The sequence below is a fragment of the Zeugodacus cucurbitae genome, chromosome 2 (genome assembly GCF_028554725.1).
Source record: "Zeugodacus cucurbitae isolate PBARC_wt_2022May chromosome 2, idZeuCucr1.2, whole genome shotgun sequence".
Lineage (NCBI taxonomy): Eukaryota > Metazoa > Arthropoda > Insecta > Diptera > Tephritidae > Zeugodacus > Zeugodacus cucurbitae.
In genome coordinates, this window is record NC_071667.1 from 46,833,008 (window position 1) to 46,849,094 (window position 16,087).

Below are 16,087 nucleotides of genomic sequence, written 5' to 3' on the forward strand. Positions count from 1 at the left end.
GGATCACCCTTTATATACCAAAGTGATCTGAGTGACGAATCACTTTTCAAGGCCGCATATATCGAACAAATTTTTTGCCGGAAATTTTGGAAAATATCTCAGATATTAAAGAAATTCAAAGGAGATGTGTTTTTATAATTGTATGGCTCCGTGCCGAAAATGTGGCAAAATCAGGTCAATATTTCCTCTAGCCCCCTATATACTTTATATACGGATTTTCAAACTTCCGGTGGACTTTATACCGTATATATCGGTTAATATGTGAGATATCTTATCAAAATTAAATTAGCGTATAGTCTCGGATATAGCTAATGTAGCTTTGTGGCAAAATTAGTTGAAATCGGTCCTGGAATTATTCCAGTTTCCAAATGTATGTATATACTAAAGTAGAGCTTCTATAACTCAAACTTCGTTTACTCGAAGTTCTCCATAACTCGAACTCTTACATTGACAATATAATTCAAATTTCATAAACATTTCCTTCCATAAGTCGAACTTTTCGACCAGAGCATAATACAAAATTTAAAATTCTACTATCGGGGCAGAATTTTAAAAGAGGCGAATATGGAATCCCTATATCGAATGGAGGCGAACAAAAAATATGATATTACACTTTTATTTTACAGACTTTTGTTTTAATGAATCCTTCTATAGTCTCTCTAACTTAAAAAATTCGTGTGGATTATGGTGATTCGAAATAGAGACGTTCAAATGTATAATGATTTTCGTTATTCTAGTGGACTTTATGCGGAATATACGTGACGAATTGTGTGTTCTCATACTAAAACTAAACTCACACTAAAACTAAACTATAAAAATATTGCGGGAGTATAAAATGTTCGGTTACACCCGAACTTAGGCCTTCCTTACTTGGTATTTTATTTATTTGGTCTTGATCACAACTACGTTTTTTCTCTAATGGTTTTCATTTTTTCAATTTCTGAATATGAAATAATAAGTATACTTATTCTTTTTGGAAGATATTAAGATAATATTCATTTTTGAATCGCTGTGATTTCAGTGATTGCTATTTTTAAGTCACTGTGATTTTATATTGCTATTGCGATCGCATAAAAAAAAAACGAATTTATGAAATTTGTACTCCACAATTTTTTTTTTATTTTTTTACATTTACATTTTTATTAATTTTAACAATATCCAACATTTACCTGCTTTTGTAATCACAATTAACTAATTAATAAATTTTTGGTATATTTAACTGCTTTTGTAATCACCGTACTCAAAATTTTCGAAATCACAACTAAATTTGCTACTGTGATCACTGAACAGTGATTGCTTCTTTCGAACTGATATTTCTACAGTGATCGAATTAGAATTACTGAACTCCTATATGTACTTTGATCGAACAAAAGCACTGAACTTCTCTATAGCTACTGTGATCGAACTCAAATTACTTAACTGCAATTGCGATTGTAAATCACTGATATTTAAAAATTGATCGCAGTTGCTATATGCGATTTTTCAATCACAGTGAAAAACTCACCGGTAGTGAAATATCGCTCATCACTAATTCATTCTCACTATTTTAGGAATCATAACTTTTTAGCATAAAATTAACACTCGTCTTGACATAATTAAGTTTGAATCCGAATCCCATCTAGATTTTTGTTGAAATTACAAAAAGCGCACCGTTGATGTAATCTTTCACTTTCACCTACTTGTATTATAAAATAATAAACCCTAATTTACTCCTATAGTAAAAAGTATTTTCTATGCAATGCCCACCAAACAAATGTGATTTTTGAAAGTGAAAAAAGTGGGACGGTCGAAATTTTCTTTCTACCGCCATCTCATGTATGTAACAGATACACTGCTACCATTTTTTTAAATAATGGATGTTTTTACTAATCTTTAATTGTATCGATTAACCCCCCACAATAAACCGATTTTGTTCCCCTGAAATATCAACGTCGTTAGAGTGACAAGGTCCTAGTGACCAAAGTTTTTAACGCCCTTAATGGCGTATATAGGAATTTCCATTCACCCATGTGACTTTAATACGTATAAATGGGTATACACCTTCTTTTAAATATTTAAAATAGTGAGAGTATTTAATATGCGACTCTTTCCGATTTCAACAAAATCAGACATGTGTTTTACAATATATTTTTGTTTTCTACACTATTTAACGTTTCCCGAGTATTCTCACTTCACGTATCCTATTTTTTCGAATGTGGAAAGAATTACGGTAAACTACATTTGAAATAGTGAGAGATTTAATGCTAAAGTATTTCTTTTTACTGAAATAACATTCATCCTTGCTTGCTCTCTTTCGTGCCATTAATTGGGAGCGCGTACATTTTATTACGTCTGTGTTAATTTGTTATACTTAACAGTAAAATTGTGCACATTTTTATTTTTTTATTTGCAAATCAAATGTGTTGGGGAATTTTTAATTATGTACACCGACCAGCCAGCTAAGCATATTTCAAGGCGTGCAGCAGTAGTTGATTGTGTTTTAACTGCATGCCATTACTTATGTTAATTAAACAGAACAACAGCTTTTATTATCTTGAAAATAACTAAACACTTGTGCAGTGTGTACCACGAAAGTGGGCAAACTAAAAAACAACAATAACATTTTGACCCGTGTTGACCCGTAATGACCGCACGCCATCGCCAAATGCCGCACGGGGGTGGCCAAGTAGGCAGTGTGGGATTATGGGTCATAAAGTTTCACTTTTAAAATTTTTACGTTCTTGTTTTCGCTGCTGGCCTGAACTTTATTCATTTGGTGCTTGTTGTTGTTTTAATGAACGTGCTTTTTGCAGCGTCTGACCCACCAGCTCTGTAGTTGGCTGGCATATTTCTGATAGGAAGTCATGTAGACAAGAATTACCACATTTCAAAGCACAGGGGCGGAGAGGGTAAGAGAGAGAGGGGTGGGTATGTAATGAAAGTGAAAAAATGAAAAATTATTTTTGCAAGCAGCAATCGCGTGAGTTGGCCTGCGGGATTTTATGGACTGTCGCGCACATTCACACAATCCGTAACACACATATACACTCGCAGCTATTTGAGGAGATTTGTAAACATTCATATATATGTATATGTATATGTGCATATGTAATATTGTACGAGTATTTGTGTAGGTGTGTCAAACTACTTTAATGCACCGTTGGTTTTTCACATACATACATATATGTATATGTAAGTCTAAACTTACATCTCAACAAACGCACACAGCTACATTAGCATTTTCTACTTCCATGCTTAATTACAGCTACTTGACTTCCGGGCCCACTTTCTTCTCATTCGCTTAAAAAGCGCGCTGCCTTCTGTCCTATACAGCTTTTGTTTTGTATCTAGTTTACTTTCTTCCTGCTTTGCCGCTTCGCTGTCGGACTACAAACGTCGAGGCCATAATTAATCATAAACGGAGCGTCCGTATGGCAGAGAATAGTAAACATTTAAAAAGGAAGTTTAAGTCCATTGACCAGGTCGTGAACTATGCAAAAGAGAATACACTTTAGAAATATTGTAAATTCGCAATACCCATCAGCAAAGGAGGGCGAGAAATGTTGGAGTAGAAGGGTAATTGTTGACAGGGAGCGTTAGTGTGGACCTTTTTGTTGTGTTAGGTGCGAGTTTACGTCAAGTAGGTCAGCTAGGTGCAGAACGCTGACTACTGTTAAACACATGTATTCAAAGATTTTCACAGAGGTGAGGAAGAATACGAATAATAATGGGCTTAAAAAGAAATATGAGTTTATCGGAAAATAATTTAAGACTTAATTCAGTCACAGCATTATGTTTGTTTTTGTCTATTTAATATTCGACTGCGTTACAATCGATTAGAACCCCTTAAGTTTATTGTTCTCCGACCTTTAATAGATGAAGTGAGAACACAATAAGGATATGTTCTTTTGAAAATTTAAGCTTTTTGATTCTTAGTCAAAAAGATTACGCTTTGGTTTGTACTGTAATTTGAACATTTATTTTAATATCCAGAATAGTAAATATACTATTTGCTCTCTAATTGTGTTAATAGAGACACCAGACAGAATACAAATCTGCTCTTCATACTGTGATTCTGTGATTGTTCCAGTACAGCTATGTAGGCTGTATAAAACGTACTTCTCATTTCAAAAGTCATGCAAATAGTACAACGCAACGTAGTCAACGCTTGACTGACGTGGGTATAATTACCGGTATAGTTATCATCATTATAGATATCATCATTACGTAAGAAATACGTATGAGATCTGATAAATCTTTTTCCTGATCTTGCAAAGACGGGACATTCCAGAAGAAAGTGATGAGATGGTTCCAACTTGCCCTTCTACAGCTAACATCCGGTAAGATTGTTAGTGAGCCCAATGTGAGGCTTCCGCCCATCGTTGGCAAGGACGCCTGCTGCATTTTTTACTTTCTAGTGAAAGAAAATACTTCAGTTTTACTGGGATCTACGAAAAGGCCACATATTACATTCCATTTCGTTACGACGCCGATGTATCTTTGCGTAATCTCATACGCGGTACCTAGAAATCATGAAAGCTACATCGTCAGCGTAGGCTACCATTCGGCAGACGCTTTCCGCAAACTTCTCCAGCAGGTCGTTAACGACCATGATCCAGAGAAGAGACGAAATAACTCCTCTTTGGGGGTGCCCAATATGATATATCTACTAAGATTATTATTTTTTTTTTTTATTTTTGATAAATATAAACATAACTCTTAGATCAAATCATTTCCTCTTCGTATTGTTACTTTATTAAAAAAAAATATAGAAACAATTACTTAAAGGGTCAGGGGTAGTCATAGACACGCAATGACAATATTTAGACTTGAAGTCACGAAAATTTTAAAGAAAAATTTGTAATTTCCAAAGTTAGTTCGTGTTCTAAATCAATCGGATAAGAAAAAATTGTTTTATAAATAGATAATCCTGGGCCTGATTGAAACTTCTTTTTCCAAAAATTAACAAAATGGCTGCCTCAGGATTTTTTTTCTAGAGAAATAAAAGATTCGATCAGGCCCAGGATTATTATGTATTCTAAAAACTGCGTAAATTTCATTAAAACCTACTGAGCGGTTGTCGAGTTACAGTTGTCACCAGTTCAAAAAACATTGTTAAGAGAAAAACGCATTTAAAGTTTCCCACTAGGGTTTTGGAGTGACCGAGCGCTCTCTGTTATTTTTCGAATAACTCCAAAATTAATTTTCGGATCAACTTTAATTTTTGAAAATCCTGACTACCCCTAACCCCTTAAATACTCCAAAAACAATTGGTTTCGCGTAAGAAATGACAGCTATTTGTTTTCGGCTACCATGAAAATGTGCCTCTAATTTAACAAGACCTCTAATAATAAAATAACAGCACACTTCCCTGTGAAAGATTACTACGAGGCAACTATTGAATAAAATTGAAATTCATATATGTATATATATAATAAGTTGTGTTTCTGCAGTTGTTCACACACATATATTTATAAATATGTATTTTTCAACCTTCACAAACTCGAGCTTAAACAGCTTTTCATCTCCCGTTGTAATTCTATAATCCTTAGCGGAAATGCATTAGTGTCTATTTTTTGCGAATGTTAAATTATCAACATTTCCATTCATTTTAGCGGCTTTCATGTGAGCTACTTAAAATGGAACTTTTAATGAAAATAGTTTTATAACTAAAACCCTACGGCATTTAATGCATCACTGTCAATGTCATTTACTATTCACACATACATATGTACGCATATATGGGCCCCCTGCAGGTTTTAAAAAGTTGCCTCACTCTAAGTGGTAAGAGAACACCATTCATGTGCATTGAATCTCCCTCTACACATCACATCATCAACCACAGCGCAATATGGGGTAATGAGGCCTCTTTTGGGATGTTTGTGTTCCTTCTTTCTTTCTTTCAAAAACTGCGAATTTAACCGCCAATTTCCAGTCTACAAGATTCCCATTTCTTTGTGATATCAGTGACTATTCTACATTACTAACCTGTCTGAACTTTTCCAGGTTGTGTAATTCCAAAAATAGATTTGTTTTAAGAAGTCCAGACATTTTTGCCGGCACTGAAACCTTCTTAATTTTTTCGTCCTTCCGGAACTGGTTTTTGATTTGTTCCGGTAGTATGTAAACACACTACAAAGATTGTATCCGATTGGTCTGGTCCGAGAAGTTTAATATTGCAGATGTGATATCGGACCATTGCCATTCCCACAAAATGGCGTTAATAGAAAACCTCATAAACAAACCTGAATGATTGAATGCAATTTTGTATAGAGGATCATAATAGGGCATACTCATATGGCTAAAGTGGACATGGCCCTGCCCTTTGATAGGTTTATATTTCTTTTAAATCAAGGAAGCTGAACACATTTCCCTTATCAACCCATGCAAATGGGAAAAAGTGAATAATAACCACGCTCATCGCCCATACTAAAGGTTATGTTGATAAATACTAAAAGTGCGTTCACTCACTAACGAAAAACGTCAGAAACAATAAATTTTATGGAAGAGATAGCAAAGGAGAACTGCTATCAGAAAAATGGGCGTCGCGTCGCTCACTTTTGGGTCAAATACCTTAGCTCAGGAACTACTTGACAAATTTAAATCAAATTTGGTATTATATTCCTTGAAATTCTGATGTTATAAACTACCTCAACTGATTAGCAGAGAGTAAAATTTATCGAATAATGTTCTGCGTGGTCTGTGGAAAATTGTGAACATTGATTTTAATTAACAAAGTTTTCAAAACTGAAGGATTTCTGTGAAATCTTGTTACCACTAAAGTTAAGTTTACTGCACCAATTACAAGGGATATCATAGAGTTTAATCTCTACCGATCTCCACTGCTTAAAATTCAAATGAATGTCACCTTGTTGTCAAACCGCAAATGGCTTAAATTCATATACGCAATCACGTACAAATGAACAGCGAAGCGATGACAAATGAATGTGGCATGCGTCATATATGCAACATGTACACACATACATACGTACTCTCACAGGTATGCAAGCAAATAAAAGTGTTACATAACCGTGCATAACATCGAGCTTAATTGCCAGCGGATGTAGAAGCCCAGCTGCTGTCGCTGGTGCGAAGATGTTGACAAACCGCAGAGGCTTAACCGCACAGTGACCTCTACCCAACACTTGGCACACTTGTCAGTAGGCTGCACTAATGCCACCTTTCTGCGCGTTCAACAATCTTGACACCTGCGCAACGGACAGCAGCACAACAACAATAATACGTTGCGTATGAGCAACAAACGGCAAGTGTTATTGCTGTGCTGAGACAATGGTCCCAGAGTGGTTTGTACATACTAGTGTATGCATGTATGTATGTGTGCTTGTGCAAATTGATGCTTAGCATGCATGTGACATTTATGTGCAGCATCACAGGTGGTCGATCAGTCTGGCAGACGGTCGAAGGAGTCACACATACACATACATTCATGAAATATTAACGAAGGAATTAACACCTTGTGTGTGTGTATGTGCATTTACATTTGTTTGTATCGACAGACTACTGACAGGCTTAACTTTTTCTGTGCGTTTCAACCGTGTTGTCGTAACGCTAACACCATTGTCTCCCTTCCATTGTCACCTGTCAATTATTAATCAAATATGCGTCCTTTGGCTTAGGAAGCCACTATCTTTCCTTTCAAATCTACACATACATACATACATGTACAGGTATAAGTAACCATTTCCTTTGCGGTGTTTGTGAAACTTTATTTTCTGTTTGTGGGGATTTACCTTAAACCACGTAGTAAATCTATGTGGATATATCGAGTATTGATGTAGTATGTGGACCAATTAAATCAGATATTGTTTAGTTTGTTTAGTGTTAGGGAGTGTTTGCAAGTAACATCCATGCCTTTGATAACCTACTGAGGCATGTGTTCTGGGCAGTCGATCTCAAGATGAGCTAAATGATTTGCGCGTAAACTTAGAATGTCTGGATATAAATATATCCTCTTTAATTGACATTGAGAGGGTGATGACAGAGTATTGAAGTGATAATCAAATATTATTTATACTTAGAAATGGTATCCGACTTCACACGGTTTGCATAATACTATAAAGTATTTGGTGGCGGCATTTTATGCTAAAATACAAGTTCGGAAATATAAAAGTCACAGCCGGTTTCACGAAACAAATTTAAGCGAAAAACAAGTAAGGAAGGGCTAAGTTCGGGTGTAACCGAACATTTTATACTCTCGCAATTTATTTATTTAATTTCATTAATACAACACACAATTTGGCCCACATATTCGTCATTTGGTATAAAGTCCATTGTAAGTTGGAAACCCTAATATTATGTATATGGGAGTTAGGTGAGTTATAACCCGATTTCACGTATTTTAGGCACGGAGACATATTATTAAAAAAAAAAACATATTTCCTCCGAATTTCTTCAAAATATCTGAGAGACTTACTTATATTTGTGATAAAAAAGAAACTAGAACCCCTGATATCCTCATGTTCGATATATGGGCCTTGAAAATGTATGGTCCGATTTCGACGATTTTTAGAAGGGCGATGCCACACTATAAATATAGTATTTGTGCAAAGTTCTGTTCCGATTTCTTCACTAGTGCTTACTTTATATATTGTAAAGTAAACGATTCAGATTGTCTTCAAAGTTCTCGTATATAGGAAGTAGGAGTGGTTGTGAAGCGATTTGGCCTATTTTCACAACACATCATTGAGATGCAAGGAAAATATTACAAAACGAATTTCATTGAAATTGGTAGAGTAGTTTCGGAGATATGGTTTTTGCCCTATAAGTAGGCGGGACCACGCCCATTTAAAATTTTGTATACCATTTTGAGTGCAGCTCATCTGTACCGTCTTTATAATGAAATTTAAAGTTTCTGTTGGTTTTCCTTACTCCGATTCTGCCCATTTTCGAACTAAACCTTCTTATGGTGCCAAGAAATACGTCTTTAAGATATCTCAATTTTTACTCAAGTTACAGCTTGCACGGACGGACAGACAGACATCCGGATTTGAAATTTTCTCGTCACCCTGATCATTTTGATATAGATAAACCTATATCTAACTCGTTTAGTTTTGGGACTTACAACCAACCGTTATGTGGACAAAACTATAATACTCTCGTAGCAACTTTGTTGCGAGAGTATAAAAAAGAAAACATTTTACTAATTCTTTTTAGCCGGGTTGTTTGCTAGAAACATTTAGGTTATATAGTTAACCGATCTGAACAATTTCTTCGGAGATTATATTCTTACCATAAACAGTAATTCATGTCAAATTTCTTGAAGATACCACGTCAAAAGTGAAAATTTTCCATACAAGCCCTTGATTCCGATCGTTCAGTTTGTATGGCAGTTATATGATATAGTGGTCCGATATCGGCAGTTCCGACATATGAGTAGCTTCTTGAAGAGAAAATAACATCTGAAAAATTTCGAAACGATATCTTAAAAACTGAAGGACTAGTTCGTATATATACAGACAGGCGGACATGGCTAAATCGACTCAGTTCAATATACTGATCATTTATATATATACTTTATAGGGTCTCCGAAGCTTCCTTCTGGGTGTTACAAACATCGTGACAAACTTAATATACCCTGTCTGTTCAGGGTATAAAAATACTTTATCAATTATTTCAAAATTTTAAGAATATATTTATACATGTTTCAAGAATATACAGTGAAATTTTTAAAGAAAAAAAAAATAATAATAATAAAAAAAAAATCAAAAACTGACAATATGGCGGCGTTTTAAAAAAAATAGTCGAATTATACCCAAAATTTCATTTGTTTTTGAGTAATCACTGCAGCAAATTCGGAAAATGCTGTTTCGAGAAAAACGCGTTTAAAGATAAAATTATCGTTTTCACTGTTACCGAGTGGCTGCTCTTCAAATTGCTATAACTCAAAAACTATTTGAGATATCGATTTGAAATTTTAATATGTTATTTTTAAAGGTGAAGTCTACCGAAATATAAAACAACAAAAAATTATTTTTTTGAAATTTCACACTAGGTTAAATTGGTTTTATATTGGTCTAATATAGATAGCTATTGTTACTGTATAGAAACCACCTAAAGATTGTTTTTTTTGTTTTGAGAAAATTTGTTTGGGAAAAGTTGTCGGTGTACCAAAGTTCTTCATAACTTTAGCATCCGTTGTATATCAAAGAATTCTTATATTTTTGTTTTCAATAGTTCATTATTAAACTCATTTTATTTCATAATATTTTTTCAATAATAAATTCCTAACAGATAAAAACTTTTTATCATTTATTATGGTTATCTTTATAAAATATGATTAGTTTGATGCTAGATGCGCTGAATGGTCCTTTTTGTATGAAATCATAGCTTTATATTTCGAAAAAACATCCATCTTGAGTAATGTCCACATTTCGATACCAGTTCGATAGTGTGAAGCTTCGAGTATTTCAAAATCGGTGAATCTCTTCATTCAACACTTATCAAGTCATTGCTTTGTATCAACGGTTGTTCACCATCAGGTAATAATGCTTTATCACAACACGAAATTTACAATTTTTAATTGTAAACAAATATAGTTGATTTGCGTTGAATGACTGGTTGAAATATTATAAATCTAGTTGATGTTAGTACTCTAACGATCTCTTGATCTGTATGGTGCGATCTTAGGCCGATTTAGTATGCAATAGGCAACACTTTGTCAAACATAAAATGTTAAATACGTTTAAAATTAAAAAAAAAATATTGTTCGTTTTGAGAAATACAAGTTTTGCTTAAAATATTATCTTGTCCCACAAAAGGCTAATCATTCAAAATTCCTAAAAAGCCCACAGTCCGTTTCTTTACTGTTTCTTCAAGCCTGTTAGTTTGGCAACCAAAGTTCAATTAATTGTAATGTATAACCATTTTAATGATTTAATATTTTTAAAGAGAGCGTAACACCCTTTAAAAATAATTTTCATGGTCTGAATAATTTTTAAATGATAAAATTATTAGACTCAAAAAGGTTAAAAAAGTGGCAACATTAATCATTACAAAGTAAAAATATTGAATTTTTCAATGTAGTCCATATTACAGCCATTTAGGACCAGTTCGTAAGTTGTAGATAATGGTAAATTACTCATAGGTTATACATATGCATATGTGGTGAATCTGGACACATATGTATGTACGAGTATAATTTAAGAACTGCGTGAAAATCCGAAACCGTACTCTCAATTTTGAGGTTATACATATACGATTGTAAGTATGTTACAACCACTCTGTATATGTATATGTGTGAGCTTTGTAATTCTTAAACTGCCTTTTCTTGGATTACTTTCTCATACCCCTTAATACTGAATGGTAATTAATTGTAGTTGCTTAGTAATTGTCACGCATACAGTCGCACATCTGCCGTGTGTTGTATGTATGTGTGTGGGAATGTTTTCTATAAACCTTTTTGCGGTGATCAATTTGATACCGTTAAGTTCTGTAGTTGAGGTGACCGCAAACGTACTTGTGGCAATTATGATGTGTTGGAGTAAAGGTGTGATGTAAATTCACCATTTTAATTATAATAATTGATATTAACAAAGTGAATACATCTGAGTAGATTTGTGTATTACAATGATTAGACATTTTAATAAGAGATTTTATTGCTTTTAAAGGAGAATATTTTGCGATTTTCGTTGCTTAAATGTGGCTTCGAGCAATTTAGCAAACACAGAGCTTAAAAATAAATCAGGGTTAAGAATTACAAGCGAGTTATTTACACGACAAAAAGGATTCCAAACGAAGATGAGGACTTATTCGGTATCAATCCGTGCGCACATCAATATATACATATACTAGCCGAGTGGGCGTGTTTGTATTCGATAAGAATTAGATAAAGAAGATCGGTGGACGATAAAATGTCTTGATTACAGAATTAAAAATATTAGTGTCACTAGAAATTATTTTAAAATGATATTATAAATGTATTGAATATTTCCTGATGTTATTAAAAGTTTTTAATAGCGGAGGTTGCCCATTTCGATTCAAAGTTAATCGAGTAATTTAACTAGGGAGTAGTTTCGTTTGGAGGATGGAGTCATATGTAGAAGTTCACGCAAGTGAGGAAAGTTTCTGACTGCCATTCACTTGGGAGTGGCCAGGAACGATTCTTTTACATGTGGCTCAAGCAGCTCACGACTTCCGGTCTTAGACCAAGTATCCTCTGGGTAGCTAACAAACATCCGTTTGAAGGCGAGCTAAAGTGAGAAGGCGAAACCCGCTTATGCGGTTGTGCGTAGGGTTTGGGACCCACCACATAAAAACACCCCCCAATGAAAAGAACAAAACAGCCTCGGATGAGAGACCCCAATTTTGATGACGACCACTGCAAACGTTTAAAGGACTACGAAATAAGGGCATGCACCTGGAATGTCCGGACCCTTAATTGGGAAGGTGCCTCTGCCCAGCTGGTTGATGTCCTCGTAAGAGTAAAGGCTGACATCACCGCAATCCAAGAAATGCGATGGACGGGACAAGGACGGAAGAAGGTGGGTCCTTGTGACATCTACTACAGCGGCCATATAAAGGAGCGCAAATTCGGTGTGGGATTCGTGGTGGGAGAGAGACTCCGTCGTCGAGTCCTGGCATTCACTCCGGTGGATGAACGTCTAGCCACAATCCGCATCAAAGCGAGGTTCTTCAACATATGGCTGATTTGCGCCCACGCCCCGACGGAAGAGAAGGATGAAGTGATCAAAGATACCTTCTATGAGCGCCTAGAACGTACCTATGAGCGCTGCCCCCGCCACGATGTCAAAATCGTGCTTGGCGATTTCAACGCTAGGGTGGGTAAAGAAGGTGTCTTGGGCACAACAGTCGGAAAATTCAGCCTCCATGACGAAACATCACCAAACGGTTTGAGGCTGATCGACTTCGCCGGGGCCCGAAATATGGTCGTCTGTAGTACTAGATTCCAGCATAAGAAAATCCATCAAGCTACTTGGCTGTCCCCGGATCGAATCACTCGCAACCAGATCGATCATGTTGTGATAGATGGACGACATGTCTCCAGTGTTTTTGATGTGCGTACGCTTCGTGGTCCCAACATCGACTCGGACCACTATCTTGGAGCAGCTAAGATACGCACCCGCTTCTGTGTAGAAAAGCGAACACGTCAACAAACACAAGGAAGGTTCGACATCGAGAAGCTGCAATCACAACCGACAGCCGAACAATTTTCTACTCGACTTGCACTCCTGCTCTCTGAGAGCACTCATCAGCATCTCGGTATAAGGGAGCTGTGGGACGGCATATCAAACTCCTTACGTACAGCTGCAACCGAAACCATTGGTTTTCGGAAAAGTCAAAAAAACAGCTGGTATGAGATGGTATGATGGAGAGAAAACAGACTGCCTACCTCGCAATGTTGCGATCGACCGCAACACGAGCGGGATGGGAAAGATACCGAGAGCTGAAGAGGGAAGCGAGACGCATTTGCAGACAAAAAAGAAAGAGGCCGAAATGCGTGAGTAGGAAGAGCTTGACAAGCTGGCCGACAGGGGTAATGCTCGAAAATTTTACGAAAAGATCCGGCGACTAACTGAAGGTTTCAAGACCGCCAGAGGTGGTCTAGTTATTGATGACCAGAGTATACTGAGTTTGTGGAGGGAACACTTCTCCAGCCTGCTGAATGGCAGTGAAAGTACAACACCAGGAGATGCCGAACCCGATTCCCCAATCGACGACGATGGAGCAGATGTTCCATTGCCCGACAGTGAAGAAATTCGAATAGCAATTACCCGCTTGAAGAACAATAAGGCGGCGGGGGCCGATGGATTACCGGCCGAGCTATTCAAATACGGCGGCGAAGAGCTGATAAGGTGCATGTATCAGCTTCTTTGCAGAATATGGTCGGAAGAAAGCATGCCTGACGATTGGAATCTCAGTGTACTCTGCCCAATACACAAAAAGGGAGACCCTACAATTTGCGCCAATTACCGTTGGATAAGCCTCCTCAACATCGCGTATAAGGTTCTGTCGAGCGTATTGTGTGAAAGACTAAAGCCCACCGTCAACAAACTGATTGGACCTTATCAGTGTGGCTTTAGACCTGGAAAATCAACAACAGACCAGATATTCACCATGCGTAAAATTTTGGAGAAGACCCGTGAAAATAGGATCGACACACACCAGAGAACTGCAAAAATCACTATTTTCTTGATTTACTCATACGCGAACTTTTTCATTCAACTCAACTCACTGAAAAAAACAGAGTGATGAGTAAAAATCAACTCAATTTGCCGTACACATCATTCTTTGGATTTTGAGTCCTCGGTTCAAAATTTCTCACTCAATTCAACTCACTGAACAAAAGTCAGCGTTCAATAAAATGAGCCTGTGTTGACGAAAGCATCATTCGGTTCAATTTGAGTTGATCGATTATGAGTAAACAATTAGCGACAAGACGACACGATGTGAGCGTTACGACTGCATGTACCGCAACAATTTCTATGCAGTTTGTTGTTGTAGCTTGTCTTGTTCTTCTTCTCACATTTCATATGTGCAGAAAAAGTGCCGCTTGCTGCGCGCATGAGTAAAATCATACGAGTTGATTTTTGCGAGTTGAGTGTTGTTCTTGTTCAAAACAATGATTGTTGAACCGAATGAGCAAGCGCCCGAAATCATTATAATGAACACGAGCTGAACAAACTCGGAGTGAAACAAAAAATCGCACACACACGAGTGAATTTAAAATCAACAACGAAAATGTGAGCGCAGGCAAGTTTGATCGGCTGATCCGAACGGTGTGATTATTCGGCGGTTGAGCGCGTACGAATGTTTTTCATTCAGCAAATGCCGTTCTCTGACACACACCATCTCTTTGTCGACTTTAAGGCTGCTTTCGACAGCACGAAAAGGAGCTGCCTTTATGCCGCGATGTCTGAATTTGGTATCCCCGCAAAACTAATACGGCTGTGTAAGCTGACGTTGAGCAACACTAAAAGCTCCGTCAGGATCGGGAAGGACCTCTCCGAGCCGTTCGATACCAGACGAGGTTTCAGACAAGGTGACTCACTATCGTGCGACTTCTTTAACTTGATGCTGGAGAAAATTATAAGAGTTGCAGAGCTAAATAGAGAAGGTACAATCTTCTACAAGAGTGTACAGCTACTGGCGTACGCCGATGATATCGATATCATTGGAAACAACACCTGCGCCGTTAGTTCTGCTTTCTCCAGACTGGATAAGGAAGCGAAGCGTATGGGTCTGGTGGTGAACGAGGACAAGACGAAATATCTCCTGTCGTCAAACAAACAGTTAGCGCATTCGCGTCTTGGCTCCCACGTCACTGTTGACAGTCATAACTTTGAAGTTGTAGATAATTTCGTCTACCTGGGAACCAGCATTAACAGCAATAACAATGTCAGCCTGGAAATCCAACGCAGAATCACTCTTGCCAACAGGTGCTACTATGGACTAAGTAGGCAATTGAAAAGTAAAGTCCTCTCTCGACGAACAAAAACCAAACTCTACAAGTCTCTCATCATTCCCGTCCTACTTTGCGGTGCAGAAGCGTGGACGATGTCAACATCCGATGAGACGGCACTAGGAGTTTTCGAGAGAAAGGTTTTGCGGAAGATTTATGGTCCCTTAAGAATTGGCAACGGCGAATACCGCAGACGATGGAACGATGAGCTGTATGTGTTATTCGACGACATAGACATAGTCCAGCGAATAAAAAAACAGCGGCTACGCTGGCTAGGTCATGTTGTTCGAATGGATGAAAGTGCCCCAGCTCTGAAAGTATTCGATGCAGTACCCGCTTGTGGAAGCCGAGGAAGAGGGAGACCTCCACTCCGATGGAAGGACCAGGTGGAGAAGGACCTGGCTTCGCTTGGAATAACCAATTGGCGCCAAACTGCCAGAAGGAGGGATACGTGGCGCGCTGTTTTGGACTCGGCTATAACCGCGTAAGCGGTGTCTACGCCAGTCAAGAAGAAGGAGAAGTAGTTTCGCCAGATTTTAAAACAGCGAGATAAATTAGTATTTTCATTTCATGCTCGCGAATATGCAAAAAGGGTATTAGATTTGTAAGATATGGCTTTTGAAGCAACGGAAACAACAGGTGCATTGAGAACACAAAAGTGAAAGCCGA